General features: G+C 49.9%; 1 protein-coding gene and 1 pseudogene across 1 annotated transcript in view; both read left to right on the forward strand.

Annotated features, from left to right (window-relative positions):
* The window catches only part of LOC116969026, a 573,861-nt gene that overhangs the window by 99,541 nt on the left and 458,921 nt on the right, over positions 1 to 15,399 (forward strand). The window lies entirely within an intron of this gene.
* On the forward strand, positions 1,986 to 7,385 carry LOC116969021 (annotated as a pseudogene).

Below are 15,399 nucleotides of genomic sequence, written 5' to 3' on the forward strand. Positions count from 1 at the left end.
GTGCGTGGGGGGGTGTTAGTGTGTGGGGGGGTTAGTGTGTTTGTGTGGGGGGGGTTAGTGTGTGTGTGGGGGGGTTAGTGTGTGTGTGGGAGGGTTAGTGTGTTTGGGGGGGAGTTAGTGTGTGTGGGAGGGTTTGTGTGGGGGGGGCTAGTGTGTGTGGCGGAGGGTCAGTGTGTTTGTGTGGCGGGGAGGGTTAGTGTGTGTGTGTGTGTGTGTGTGGGGGGGAGTTAGTGAGTGTCAGCCCGGTAAGACAACGAGATGAGTAGGGTGCGGTGCAGCGGCCATGTTCGGGGATCCCCGGTCTGGCGGCAAAGTTGAGTAGGTCCGGACCGGCGCTGTTGTTAGATGGGCCGGGTGCGATGGCGATATTAGGCGGGCCCAGTGCGACGGCGATGTTCAATGGGCCCGGTGTGACGGCGATGTTAGATGGGCCGGGTGCGACGACGATGCTGGATGGGCCCAGTGCGACGGCGATGTTAGGTGGGCCGGGTGTGGCTGTGATGTGCGGCTGGCCCAGTGGGACGGCGATGTCGGATGGGCCCGGTGCGGCGATGAGGTTAGGCGGTCCCGGGGGGGGGCGGCGAGGTTCGGCGGTCACGTTTCTTGGTGGTGGGTTTCTTAAATGAGGGAGTAGAGAAACAGAGGGGAGTAAAATGAGGGTAGAAGCAATAGGTAGCAAGGTGAAAAGTAAAATTGGCAGGCAGACAAAAGCAGGGCAAAAAATCAAAAAGTGCCACACTTCAACATAATTGTATAAGGGGTAAGAGTGTTGTAAAAACAAGCCTGAAGGCTTTGTGTCTCAATGCAAGGAGCATTCGTAATAAGGTGGATGTGTTGAATGTATAGATAGCTATTAATGACTATGATATAGTTGGGATCACGGAGACATGGCTCCAGGGTGACCAAGGCTGGAAGCTGAACATCCAGAGATATTCAATATTCTGGAGGGATAGGCAGAATAGAAAAGTAGGTGGGGTAGCGTTGCTGGTTAGAGAGGAGATTAACGCAATAGAAAGGAAGGGCATTAGCTTGGAGGATGTGGAATCGATATGGGTAGAGCTGCGAAACACTAAGGGGCAGAAAATGCTAGTGGGAGTTGTGTACAGGCCACCTAACAGTAGTAGTGGAGTTGGGGATGGCATCTAACAGGAAATTAGAAATGCGTGCAACAAAGGTAAAGCAGTTATAAAGGGTGACTTCAATCTACATATAGATTGGGTGAATCAAATTGGCAGGGGTGCTGAGGAAGAGGATTTCTTGGAATGTATGCGGGATAGTTTTCTAAACCAACATGTAGAGGAACCAACGAGAGAGCAGGCTATTCTAGACTGGGTATTGAGTAATGAGGAAGGGTTAGTTAGCAGTCTTGTTCTGCGTGGCCCCTTGGGCAAGAGTGACCATAATATGGTTGAGTTCTTCATTAGGATGGAGAGTAACATAATTAATTCAGAAACAAGGTTCTGAAATTAAAGAAAGGTAACTGAATGTATGAGACGTGAATTGGCCAAGATAGACTGGCAATTGATTCTTAAAGGGTTGACAGTGGATATGCAATGGAAGGCATTTAAAGGCTGCATGGATGAACTACAACAATTGTTCATCCCAGTTTGGCGAAAGAATAAATCAGGGAAGGTAGTGCACCGTGGATAACAAGGGAAATCAGGAATAGTAACAAAACAAAAGATGAAGCATACAAATTAACCAGAAAAGAACCAGCCTACCAAAGAACTGGGAGAAATTCAGTCCAGCAGAGGAGGACAAAGGGTTTAATTAGGAAAGGGGAAATAGATTATGAAAGAAAACTGGTAGGGAACATTAAAAAACTGACTACAAACGTTTTTATAGATATGTGAAGAGAAAAAATTAGTTCATACAAATGTAGGCCCCTTGCAGTCAGTAACAGGTGAATTGATCATGGGGAACAAGGACATGGCACTCGGTGTGCGGGCTGAGCTTCGAGGGGCTGAGCTTCGATGGAGGACTACATGGCGGGGCGCAACAAGGAGAAGCGTATTGAGTGCGACGTGTGTGGCAAGGCCTGGCAGTGCCCGAGCCAGCTGCAGAGCCACCGGCGGGTGCACATGGGAGAACGTCCCTTCAACTGCTCAGAGTGCGACAAGAGTTTCAAGACGGCGAATGTCCTAGAGGCCCACCGGCGGGTTCACACGGGCGAGAAACCCTATGGCTGCTCCACATGCGGAAAGAGTTTTCCCCAGTTGTCGGGGCTGCGGGAGCACCAGCCGGTGCACAGCAGTGAGCGGCCCTTCAACTGCTCCGACTGCGGCAAAGGCTTCAAGTTGTCCAAGGACCTGAAGGTGCACAGGCGGCTGCATACCGGGGAGCGTCCCGTCACCTGCAGCGACTGCGGCATAGGCTTCACCCGCTCCAGCAGCCTGCTGAAGCACCAGCGCACCCACACCGGCGAACGCCCCTACACCTGTGCCCAATGCGACAAGGGCTTCACCCAGTCCAGCAACCTGCTGAAGCACCAGCGCACCCACACTGGCGAGCGCCCTTACACCTGTGCCCGGTGCGGCAAGGGCTTCACCCAATCATGCAGCCCGCTGAAGTAACAGCGCACCCACACCGGCGAACGCCCCTACACCTGTGCCCAATGCGACAAGGGCTTCACCCAGTCCAGCAACCTGCTGAAGCACCAGCGCACCCACACCGGCGACCGCCCCTACACCTGCACCCCGTGTGGCAAGGGCTTCACCCAATCCAGCCACCTGCTGGTGCACCAGCGCACCCACACTGGCGAGCGTCCCCACACCTGTGCCCGGTGCGGCAAGGGCTTCACCTGCTCCAGCCAGCTGCTGTCCCACCAGCGGGTGCACGCCGGGGTCCGTCCCATCCCCAGCCCGGTGTGTGGAGAGCGCTTTGCCATGGTCTCGCCAGCCCTGTCTCACCAGCACGTGCACACCAGTGGCCAGCCCTACGAATGCACGTACTGTGGTGAGTCGTTTGACAGCTCGCGGGGGTTGCGGCAGCACCGGCGGACCCACGCCGGCGAGCAGCTGCTCCCACTGTGACAAGAGAGCATGGGGGGTGCGGGAGCACCAGCGGATACACACCAGAGAGAGACCCTTTGTGTGCGCTGAGTGTGGCAAGGGCTTCACCCGCATGTCAAGCCTGTGGCAGCACCGGCGTACCCACAACGGTGAGCATCCCTCCCCCTGCCCATCCTGTTGTAAGGGCTTCACCCGCCTTGACCACCTGCTGGAGCACCGGCGAGTCCACACTGGCCAGGGTCCTTTCACTCTGCCCACTCTGTGACAAGGCCTTTGTTCGCTCCTCCAGCCTGCTGGCACACCGCCACGTGGATAGGCTCTGTTTAGGTCGACACAAAATGCTGGAAGGAATGGGTAATGTTTCTGGTCTAGGCCCTCTTCAGTCTCGACCCGAAATGTCACCCAGTCCTTCTCTCCACAGATGCTGACTGTCCTGCTGATTTACTCCAGCATTTTGTGACCTTTTTTTGTAAACCAGCATCTGCAGTTCCTTGTTTTTAAACCAATCTGGTTAACCATCTCTGCACCTTCCCCAAAGCCTCCACATCAGTCCTGTAATGGAGTGACCAGAATTGTATGCAATACTCCAAATGCTACCTGACCAATGTCCCTTAAAGCTGCACATATACATTCCTCTCTCCTTATCTCACATCTTTTTATCCTCATATTTCTCCTCGCCTCTGCACTTACTTCACTCATCTGCCGATCACCCCCTCATCTGTTAACATAGAGTCAGTCTGAAGAAGGGTCCTGACCCGAAAGGTCACATATCCATGTTCTCCACAGATGCTGCCTGACCCGCCGAGTTACTCTAGCACTGTGTGAAATGTCACCTATCCATGTTCCCCACAGATGCTGCCTGACCTGCCGAGTTACTGCAGCACTCTGTGAAACGTCACCTATCCATGTTCTCCACAGATGCTGCCTGACCTGCTGAGTTACTCTAGCACTGTGTGAAATGTCACCTATCCATGTTCTCCAGAGATGCTGCCTGACCTGCTGAGTTACGGCTGCACTTTGTATTAGAGTCATAGAGTGATACAGTGTGGAAACAGGACCTTCGGCCCAACATGCCCACACCAACCAACATGTCCCGGCTACACTAGTCCCACCTGCCAGCATTTGGTCTATATCGTTCCAAACTTGGCCTAACTATGTACCTGTCTATAACTGTTTCTTAAACGATGGGATAGTCCCAGCCTCGACTACCTCCACCGGCAGCTTGTTCCATACACCCACCACCCTCTGTTGAAAAGTTACCCCTCAGATTTCTGTTAAATCTTTTCCCCTTCACCTTGAACTGATGTCCTCTGGTCCTCGATTCCCTCACGCTGGGCAAGCGATTCTGTGCATTTAACTAAATTGTGTTCTATGCAAGATTCCAGCATCTGCAATTTCATGTGTCTCCCTCACCTATGTCAACCTATCACTTCTACAGAAGGGTCTCAACCTGAAACATCACCCATTCCTTCTCTCCAGAGATGCTGCCTATCCTGCTGAGTTACTCCAGCATTTTGTAGCCACCTATCACTTGCAAGGCTTTGTCCACCCTCCATCTCCCTTTTCCAGCGTCCTCCTCCCACCCTCTCCAATCAGTCTGAAGAAGGGTCCTGACTCAAAATGTGGTCTTTCCATTCCCTCTAAAGCAGTGGAGGAACTCAGTGGGTCTGTAGAGGGAAGGGAATCTAAGGCGACCACTCTAAGCAATCTGAAGAAGGGTCCTGACCTAGAATGTTGCCTGTCCATGCTCTCCACAGGTGCAAGTTACTCCAGGAGATCGTGTCTGTTTTTGTAAACCAGCATCTGCAGTACCTTGTATCTAGGCTAGGCGTGCATTTCACCGTGCACTTGCGCTCGGTCCACCAAGGCCTGCTGGATCTTCCGGTCGCCAACTGTTTTAACTCCCCTTCCCACTCGCACACTGGTCTTTCTGTCCTGTGCCTCCTCCATTGCCAGAGGGAGGTGACACACAAACTGGAGGGACAGCAGCTCATAGCTTAGAACCCAATGTCTGTCTTCTTCTCGCTGGTGAAAGGCGTCAGGATTAATCCGTAGTCACCGCTTCCCGTATTTCAAGCATGTTTTAAAGGTATGTTGGGGGGTGGGGGGGTTTAGTGTGTGTGTGGGGGGGTTAGTGAGTGTGTGTGTTGAGAATTAGTGAGTGCGTGTGGGGGGTTAGTGTGTGTGGGGGGTAGTGTATGTGTGTGGCGGGGGTTTAATGTGTGGGGGGGTTAGTGTGTGTGGGTGGGGGGTTAATGTGTGTGTGTGGGGGGGTTAGTGTGTGTGTGGTTGGGGTCAGTGTGTTTGTGCGGGGGGGTTAGTGTGTGTGTGGGAGAGGGTCAGTGGGTTTGTGTGGGGTGGGGGTTTAGTGTGTGTGTGGGGGGGTTAGTTTGTGTGTGGGGGGGTAGTGAATGTGTGTGTGTGTTGGGAATTAGTAAGTGTATGTGTGGGGGGCGTTAGTGTGTGTGGGGGGGGGTAGTGTGTGGGTGGGGGGTTAGTGTGTGGGGGGGGGGGGTAGTGTGTGTGTGGGAGGGGGGGTTGGTGTGGGGGGGGAGGGGGTGGGTGGGGGGTGGAGGGTGTGTGTGGGGGGGGGGGGTTAGGTGTGGGGGGTGTGTGGTGGGGGGGGTGTTGTGGGGGTTGTTAGGGTGTGGGGGGGGGGTTAGTGTGTGTGGGGGGGTAGTGTGTGTGGGGGGGGTTAGTGTGTGGGGGGTTACTGTGTGTGTGGGGGGTGTTAGTGTGTGTGTGGGGGGTTCGTGTGTGTGGGGGGGGGTAGGTGTGGTGTGGGGGGGGGGTTAGTGTGGGGGGGGGTAGTGTGGTGTGGGAGGGTAGTGGGGGGGGGGTTAGTGTGTGTGTGTGGGGGGTTAGTGTGTGGGGGGGGGGGTTGGTGTGTGTGGGGGGGTGGGTTTTGGGTGTGGGGTGGTTAGTGTGTGGGGGGGGGTGGGGTTAGTGTGGGTGTGTGGGGTGGGGGGTGTGTGTGTGTGTGGGGGGGTGGGGTGTGTGTGTGGGGGGTGGTGGTGTGGGGGGTGTGGGGGGGGGGTTGTGTGTGTGTGTGGGGGGGGGGGTTAGTGTGTGTGTGTGGGGTTAGTGTGTGTGTGTGTGGGGGGGGGGTGTGTGTGTGGTGTGGGGTGTTGTGTGGTTGGGTGGTTGGAGGGTTAGTGTGTTGGGGGGGGGTTTGTGGTGTGGGGGCGGGGGGGTTAGTGTTGTGTCTGTCGTGGGGCGGGTAGTGTGTGTGTAGGGCCGTTAGTGTGTGTGTGTGGGGGGTTATGTCACAACAGGAACCATTCAGCCGCGCCCGCGCATTTGGGGGTTATTGGGTGTGTGTTGGAATATTGTGTTCTGGGACCAGCCCTCCTGTGTGAAACCGCGGGCTCCACCCTCCACCCCCCGTGTTGGGGGACGGGGCCCAACGGGTCCCACTTGGTCTAGTTTGTTACTAAAACTCTCATCTTCAACCGTGCGCTCCCCCCTCCCCTTCCCCTCCTCCTCTCCCCCTCACCCCCTCCCCTCCTTCTCCCCTACTTCCCCTCCTCCTCCCCCCCCCCCATTCTCCCCCTCTCTCTCACTTGAATGCACTAGCGATATCGCGATCTCCCGCAGCTACAGGAGCCCCCGCCTGTAAACGACCCCTAGATTGCTGGACCCCCCCAATCCGACTGAGGATCACAGGTACTGTACCAAGAAACACCGGGAAGATCTCCGGAGCCAATGGGCAGGATCTTCCAGGAGCAACGGAGCTGGAGCTGCCGTCTGCAAGGGAATCCCCGTTCCAGCGCAGTTTTGCAGAAACAGCTGGTGCAGTAAACACAATACCTGGAAACATCGGAGAGGCCTCCATTGTGTCCGGAAACATGGCTGGACTTCAGGTCAGACTGAAGCGCAGGGGATTTCGACACCCTCTCCCTACCATCCTACTGGCTAATGTACAGTCCCTTGAAAACAAAAGTGGAGGCCAAAGCCCACAACCAGTCCTCGAGCCTACAACACAGCCCCGAGGCCTACAACACAGGCTCTGAGGCCCAGAACTTGGGCCAAATCAGAATCAGATTTTATTCGCCAAGTATGTTTTGCAACATACGAGAAATTTCATTGGCCAGGTCAGTCATACAATTAAAAGCAAGACGCAAAAACACATTTTAACATGAACATCCACCACAGTGACTCCTACACATTCTTCACTGTGATGGAAGGTGAAATAATGTTCATGTCCTTTCTTTGGTTCTTCCTCGGTCTGGGGCCTCGAGCCTCCATTGACGAGACGGTCTTGACTCCCGTAGCCGGCGGCGTTCGGGCCCTCCATATCGAGGTGTTCAGCTCCTGCTTCGGGGGAATGTCAGCTCCCCCGCGCTGGGCGGTCGAACCTCGTGTTGGGGCTAGCCGAACCTTCTACGGCATTGGAGCTCCCGACTCAGCCTCTCCCGAGACTGCGAGCCTTTGATGGTAAGTCCGCAGGCCGCGGTGGGAGCGGTCCCAGGCAAGGGATCCGCTCCAATGTTATGTCCACGCCCCGCAGTGGGACTCACGACAGTCTGAGGAGGCCTCCAGCTCCAGCGATGGTAGGCCGCAGAGCCCGGAGAATGTGATCCGAATTTTTTTTTTTTTTTCATATTTTATTTATTAGAAGTAATGTACATTACAATGATATAAGCCAAAAATAACATAATACATTTCCTGTACCACTTCTTGTTTTAAACTTTAAAAAGAAGGAAAGTAGAAATAGTTAGATAGAATAGTAAGTGCGTGAAAGAGTGATCAAGAGAGACCCGTAGAAATGTAAAACATGAAGAAGTGATAAAAAGAAAACCAAAGAAAGAAAAAAAAGAAAAATAGAAAACAGAAGATATAAGAAAGTAAAATAAGATAAAAGGGATAAACCTACGTTGTATCTTTACCCACCCCTCACCAGGTCCTGAAACCATTTATTTATGTTGCACCCTATACTTGTAATAAGTCGATAAATGGAGACCAAATATTTTGTAAATGGTCTGCTTTGCCTGCTTGGAGGAATCTCATGTCTTCCAGGTGTAATATTTCAGACATATTTGAAATCCACATTTTTATTGTTGGTGTGGGAGCCTTTTTTTCAGAATTTAATGATCCGAAATGAATCCCCCCCCCCCCCCCACCCCCCCCCCCCCCCCCCCCCCCCACCCCCCCCCACCCCACATAAAACAAACCGAAGTACATAAAAACAAGCAGACACGTTAATAAAATAACAGATTGCCGGCAGGGCTGGACATCTCACCGGCGCCCCTGGTGGTTCAAAAGCATAAACCACAGGCCTGGAGCCTATAATACAGCCCTGTGCCCTACAAAACAAAGTCTCGTGCACCAGAACTTAGGCCAAAGCCCAGAACTTAGACCCGGATACTATAACTATAGCATAGGCCCAGAGCCTATAATAAAGCCCTTCTTGTGAATGAAACATAAATAAACCAAAGGAATAGTTAGATCACAAGCCGGGTGTTGAGCAGTTAGGTTGTTGTCTCTGCATCAATGTGTGCCAAGCCCTGAGCTCCATTTGATGGGTGGTAGAGCGGGCACCCATAGATGACATGGTTGGCTGTCTGTTGTTCTGCTCCGCATTCACAGGCTGGGCTCTGGCGGAGCCCCCATCTCCACATGCTGGCATGGAGCCGACCAGAGAAAAGGCAATTCTGGATTTAGTGTTGTCCAATGAACCAGATATGATAAGATAACTCGAGGTAAAGGTACCGCTCGGAGGTAGTGATCATAACATGATTAGTTTTAATCTGCAATTTGAGAAGGAGAACGTTAAATCGTAAGGGTCAGTGATGCAGTTGAACAAAAGGGACTATGAAGGCATGAGAGGGGAGCTGGCCAAGGTAGACTGGAAAGGGATCTTAGCAGGAATGACGGTGGAACAGCAATGGCAGGAATTTCTGGGAATAATCCGGAAGACGCAGGATCATTTCATTCCAAAAAGGAAGAAGAATTCTAAGGGGAGTAGGAGGCAACCGTGGCTGACAAGATAACGTTAGGGATAGAATAAAACTAAAAGAAAAGATGTATAACACAGCAAAGAGTAGCCGAAGCCAGAGGTTTGATAACTTTCATAGGACAACAGAAGTAAACAAAACGGGCAATACGGGCTGAATATATGAAGTACGAAGGGAAGCTGGCCAGGAATATAAAGTAGGACAGTAAAAGCTTCTTTAGATATGTTAAGGGAAAAAGAGTAGCAAAGTCAAATGTGGGTCCCTTGAAGGCAGACACGGGTGAAATTATAATGGGCACCAAGGAAATGGCAGAAGAGTTGAATAGGTACTTCGGATCTGTCTTCACTGAGGAAGACACAAACAATCTCCCAGATGTACTGGAGGTCAGAGGATCTAAGGGGGTAGAGGAACTAAAAGAAGATTTCATTAGGCGAGAAATAGTATTGGGTAGGCTAATGGGACTGAAGGATGATAAATCTCCTGGACCTGACGGTCTGCATCCCAGGGTCCTCAGGGAGGTGGCTCTATAAATAGTGGTCACATTGGTGATCATATTCCAATGCTCAATAGATTCAGGATCAGTTCCTGTGGATTGGAGGATAGCTAATGCTATCCCACTTTTCAAGAAAGGAGCGAGAGAGAAAACGGGGAATTACAGACCAGTTAGCCTGACTTTGGTGGTGGGAAAGATGCTGGAGTCAATTATTAAAGAGGTCATAATGGGGCATTTGGATAGCAGTAAAATGATTAGTCCAAGTCAGCATGGATTTATGAAAGGGAAATCATGCTTGACTAATCTTCTGGAATTTTTTGAGGATGTGACAAGTAAAATGGATGAAGGGGTGCCAGTGGATGTAGTGTAACTAGACTTTCAGAAAGCCTTTGATAAGGTCCTGCACGGGAGACTGGTGACTAAAATTAGAGCACATGGTATTGGGGGTAGGGTGTTGACATGGATAGAAAATTGGTTGGCAGACCTGAAGCAAAGGGTAGAAGTGAACGGGTCCTTTTCAGAATGGCAGTCAGTAGCGAGTGGAGTGCTGCAAGGCTCGGTGTTTGGGCCGCAACTATTTACCATATATATTAATGATTTGGAAGAGGGAATTAGGAGCAACACTAGCAAGTTTGCGGATGACACAAAGCCGGGTGGCAGTGTGAACTGTGAAGAGGATGTTAGGAGATTGCAGGGTGACCAGACTGATTCCTGGGATGTCAGGACTTTCATATGAAGAAAGGCTGGATAGACTCGGCTTGTACTCGCTAGAATTTAGAAGGTTGAGGGGGGATCTTATAGAAGTTGAAATAATGTTCATGTCCTTCCTTTGGTTCTTCCTCGGTCTGGGGCCTCGAGCCTCCATTGACGAGACGGTCTTGACTCCCGTAGCCGGCGGCGTTCGGGCCCTCCATATCGAGGTGTTCAGCTCCTGCTTCGGGGGAATGTCAGCTCCCCGCGCCGGGCGATCGAACCTCGTGTTGGGGCTAGCCGAACCTTCTACGGCATTGGAGCTCCCGACTCAGCCTCTCCCGAGACTGCGAGCCTTTGATGGTAAGTCCGCAGGACGCGGTGGGAGCGGTCCCAGGCAAGGGATCCGCTCCAATGTTATGTCCGCGCCCCGCAGTGGGACTCACGACAGTCTGAGGAGGCCTCCAGCTCCAGCGATGGTAGGCCGCAGAGCCCGGAGAATGTGATCCGAATTTTTATTTTTTTTTCATATTTTATTTATTAGAAGTAATGTACATTACAATGATATAAGCCAAAAATAACATAATACATTTCCTGTACCACTTCTTGTTTTAAACTTTAAAAAGAAGGAAAGTAGAAATAGTTAGATAGAATAGTAAGTGCGTGAAAGAGTGATCAAGAGAGACCCGTAGAAATGTAAAACATGAAAAAGTGATAAAAAGAAAACCAAGGAAAGAAAAAAAAGAAAAATAGAGAACAGAAGATATAAGAAAGTAAAATAAGATAAAAGGGATAAACCTACGTTGTATCTTTACCCACCCCTCACCAGGTCCTGAAACCATTTATTTATGTTGCACCCTATACTTGTAATAAGTCGATAAATGGAGACCAAATATTTTGTAAATGGTCTGCTTTGCCTGCTAGGAGGAATCTCATGTCTTCCAGGTGTAATATTTCAGACATATTTGAAATCCACATTTTTATTGTTGGTGTGGGAGCCTTTTTTCAGAATTTAATGATCCGAAATGAATCCTACCCCACAACCCCCCCCCCCCCCCCCCCCCCCACCCCACATAAAACAAACCGAAGTACATAAAAACAAGCAGACACGTTAATAAAATAACAGATTGCCGGCAGGGCTGGACATCTCACCGGCGCCCCTGGTGGTTCAAAAGCATAAACCACAGGCCTGGAGCCTATAATACAGCCCTGTGCCCTACAAAACAAAGTCTCGTGCACCAGAACTTAGGCCAAAGCCCAGAACTTAGACCCGGATACTATAACTATAGCATAGGCCCAGAGCCTATAATAAAGCCCTTCTTGTGAATGAAACATAAATAAACCAAAGGAATAGTTAGATCACAAGCCGGGTGTTGAGCAGTTAGGTTGTTGTCTCTGCATCAATGTCTGCCAAGCCCTGAGCTCCATTTGATGGGTGGTAGAGCGGGCACCCATAGATGACATGATTGGCTGTCTGTTGTTCTGATCCGCATTCACAGGCTGGGCTCTGGCGGAGCCCCCATCTCCACATGCTGGCATGGAGCCGACCAGAGAAAAGGCAATTCTGGATTTAGTGTTGTCCAATGAACCAGATATGATAAGATAACTCGAGGTAAAGGTACCGCTCGGAGGTAGTGATCATAACATGATTAGTTTTAATCTGTAATTTGAGAAGGAGAACGTTAAATCGTAAGGGTCAGTGATGCAGTTGAACAAAAGGGACTATGAAGGCATGAGAGGGGAGCTGGCCAAGGTAGACTGGAAAGGGATCTTAGCAGGAATGACGGTGGAACAGCAATGGCAGGAATTTCTGGGAATAATCCGGAAGACGCAGGATCATTTCATTCCAAAAAGGAAGAAGAATTCTAAGGGGAGTAAGAGGCAACCGTGGCTGACAAGATAATGTTAGGGATAGAATAAAACTAAAAGAAAAGATGTATAACACAGCAAAGAGTAGCCGAAGCCAGAGGTTTGATAACTTTCATAGGACAACAGAAGTAAACAAAACGGGCAATACGGGCTGAATATATGAAGTACGAAGGGAAGCTGGCCAGGAATATAAAGAAGGACAGTAAAAGCTTCTTTAGATATGTTAAGGGAAAAAGAGTAGCAAAGTCAAATGTGGGTCCCTTGAAGGCAGACACGGGTGAAATTATAATGGGCACCAAGGAAATGGCAGAAGAGTTGAATAGGTACTTCGGATCTGTCTTCACTGAGGAAGACACAAACAATCTCCCAGATGTACTGGAGGTCAGAGGATCTAAGGGGGTAGAGGAACTAAAAGAACATTTCATTAGGCGAGAAATAGTATTGGGTAGGCTAATGGGACTGAAGGATGATAAATCTCCTGGACCTGACGGTCTGCATCCCAGGGTCCTCAGGGAGGTGGCTCTATAAATAGTGGTCACATTGGTGATCATATTCCAATGCTCAATAGATTCAGGATCAGTTCCTGTGGATTGGAGGATAGCTAATGCTATCCCACTTTTCAAGAAAGGAGCGAGAGAGAAAACGGGGAATTACAGACCAGTTAGCCTGACTTCGGTGGTGGGAAAGATGCTGGAGTCAATTATTAAAGAGGTCATAATGGGGCATTTGGATAGCAGTAAAATGATTAGTCCAAGTCAGCATGGATTTATGAAAGGGAAATCATGCTTGACTAATCTTCTGGAATTTTTTGAGGATGTGACAAGTAAAATGGATGAAGGGGTGCCAGTGGATGTAGTGTATCTAGACTTTCAGAAAGCCTTTGATAAGGTCCTGCACGGGAGACTGGTGACTAAAATTAGAGCACATGGTATTGGGGGTAGGGTGTTGACATGGATAGAAAATTGGTTGGCAGACCGGAAGCAAAGGGTAGAAGTGAACGGGTCCTTTTCAGAATGGCAGTCAGTAGCGAGTGGAGTGCTGCAAGGCTCGGTGTTGGGGCCGCAACTATTTACCATATATATTAATGATTTGGAAGAGGGAATTAGGAGCAACACTAGCAAGTTTGCGGATGACACAAAGCCGGGTGGCAGTGTGAACTGTGAAGAGGATGTTAGGAGAGTGCAGGGTGACCAGACTGATTCCTGGGATGTCAGGACTTTCATATGAAGAAAGGCTGGATAGACTCGGCTTGTACTCGCTAGAATTTAGAAGGTTGAGGGGGGATCTTATAGAAACTTACAAAATTCTTAAGGGGTTGGACAGGCTAGATGCAGGAAGATTGTTCCCGATGTTGGGGAAGTCCAGGCCAAGAGATCACAGTTTAAGTATAAAGGGGAAATTCGAGATGAGAGAAACATTTTTCACACGGAGAGTGGTGAATCTCTGGAACTCTCTGCCTCAGAAGGTAGTTGAGGACAGTTCATTGGCTATATTTCAGAGGGAGTTATATGTGGCCCTTGTGGCTAAAGGGATCCGGGGGTATGGAGAGAATACAGCTACAGGATACTGAGTTGGATGATCAGCCATGATCATATTGAATGGCGGTGCAGGCTCGAAGGGCCATATGGCCTACTCCTGCACCTATTTTCTATGTTTCTATGTCTCTATGACCTGGACAGGTTGAGTGAGTGGGCAGATGCGTGGCAGATGCAGTATAATATAGATAAATGTGAGGTTATCCACTTTGGCGGCAAAAACAAGGGGGCAGATTATTATCTCAATGGGGTTAGGTTAGGTAAGGGGGAGGTACAGCGAGACCTGGGTGTCCTTGTACACCAGTCACTAAAAGTTGGCATGCAGGTACAGCAGGCAGTGAAGAAATCTAATGGAATTTTGGCCTTCATAACAAGAGGATTTCAGTATAGGAGTAAAGAGATTCTTTTGCAGTTGTATAGGGCTCTGGTGAGACCACATCTGGAGTATTGTGTACAGTTTTGGTCTCATAATTTGAGGAAGGACATCCTTGTGATTGAAGCAGTGCAGCGCAGGTTGACGAGATTGATCCATGGGATGGCGGGACTGTCATATGAGGAAAGATTGAAAAGACCAGGCTTGTATTCACTGGAGTTTAGAAGGATGAGGGGGGTATCTTATAGAAACATATAAAATTATAAAAGGACTGGACAAGCTAGCTGCAGGAAAAATGTTCCCAATGTAGGGTGAGACCAGAACAAGGGGCCACAGTCTTAGAATAAAGGGGAGGTCATTTAAGACTGATGTGAGCAAAAACATTTTCACCCAGAAAGTTGTGAAATTATGGAATTCCCTGCCACAGAGGGCCACGGAGGCCAAGTCACTGGATGGATTTAAGAGAGAGTTAGATAGAGCTCTCGATGCTAGTGGAGTCAAGGGATATGGGGAGAAGGCAGTCATGGGTTATTGATAGGGGATGATCAGCCATGATCCCTTTCAACCGTTGAAAGGGTCAAGCGCTTCAAATTCCTGGGCGTGCACATCTCTGAAGATCTTTCCTGGTCCGAGAACACTAATGCAATTATCAAGAAAGCTCATCAGCGCCTCTACTTCCTGAGAAGATTACGGAGAGTCGGTTTGTCAAGGAAGACTCTCTCTAACTTCTACAGGTGCACAGTAGAGAGCATGCTGACCGGTTGCATCGTGGCTTGGTTCGGCAATTTGAGCGCCCTGGAGAGGAAAAGACTTCAAAATGTAGTAAACACTGCCCGGTCCATCATCGGCTCTGACCTTCCTTCCATCGAGGGGGTTTATCGCAGTCGCTGCCTCAAAAAGGCTGGCAGTATCATCAAAGACCCACACCATCCTGGCCACACACTCATCTCCCTGCTACATTCAGGTAGAAGATACATGAGCCTGAAGACTGCAACAACCAGGTTCAGGAATAGCTACTTCGCCACAGCCATCAGGCTATTAAACCTGGCTCAGACAAAACTCTGATTATTAATAACCCATTTTCTGTTAGTTGCACTTTATTAGTTTATTTATTCATGTGTGTATATATTTATATTATGGTATATGGCCACACTTATCTGTTTGTAGTAAATGCCTACTATGTTCTGTGTGCTGAAGCAAAGCAAGAATTTCATTGTCCTATCAGGGACACATGACAATAAACTCACTTGAACTTGAACTTGAAGCCTTTGCCGCAGTCGGAGCAGGCAAACCGGGTACATCTTTTGCCACAGGTGGAGCAGGCAAAGGGCTTCTCGCCCGTGTGAACCCACCGGTGGGTCTCCAGCTTGCTCGGGCTCCAGCAGGCCTTGCCACACACGTCGCACACATAATGCTTCTCCTTGTTGTGCCCCGACATGTGGTCATCCACCGAAGCTCAGCCCTTCGAAGC

The sequence above is a fragment of the Amblyraja radiata genome (genome assembly GCF_010909765.2).
Source record: "Amblyraja radiata isolate CabotCenter1 chromosome 42 unlocalized genomic scaffold, sAmbRad1.1.pri SUPER_42_unloc_2, whole genome shotgun sequence".
NCBI lineage: Eukaryota > Metazoa > Chordata > Chondrichthyes > Rajiformes > Rajidae > Amblyraja > Amblyraja radiata.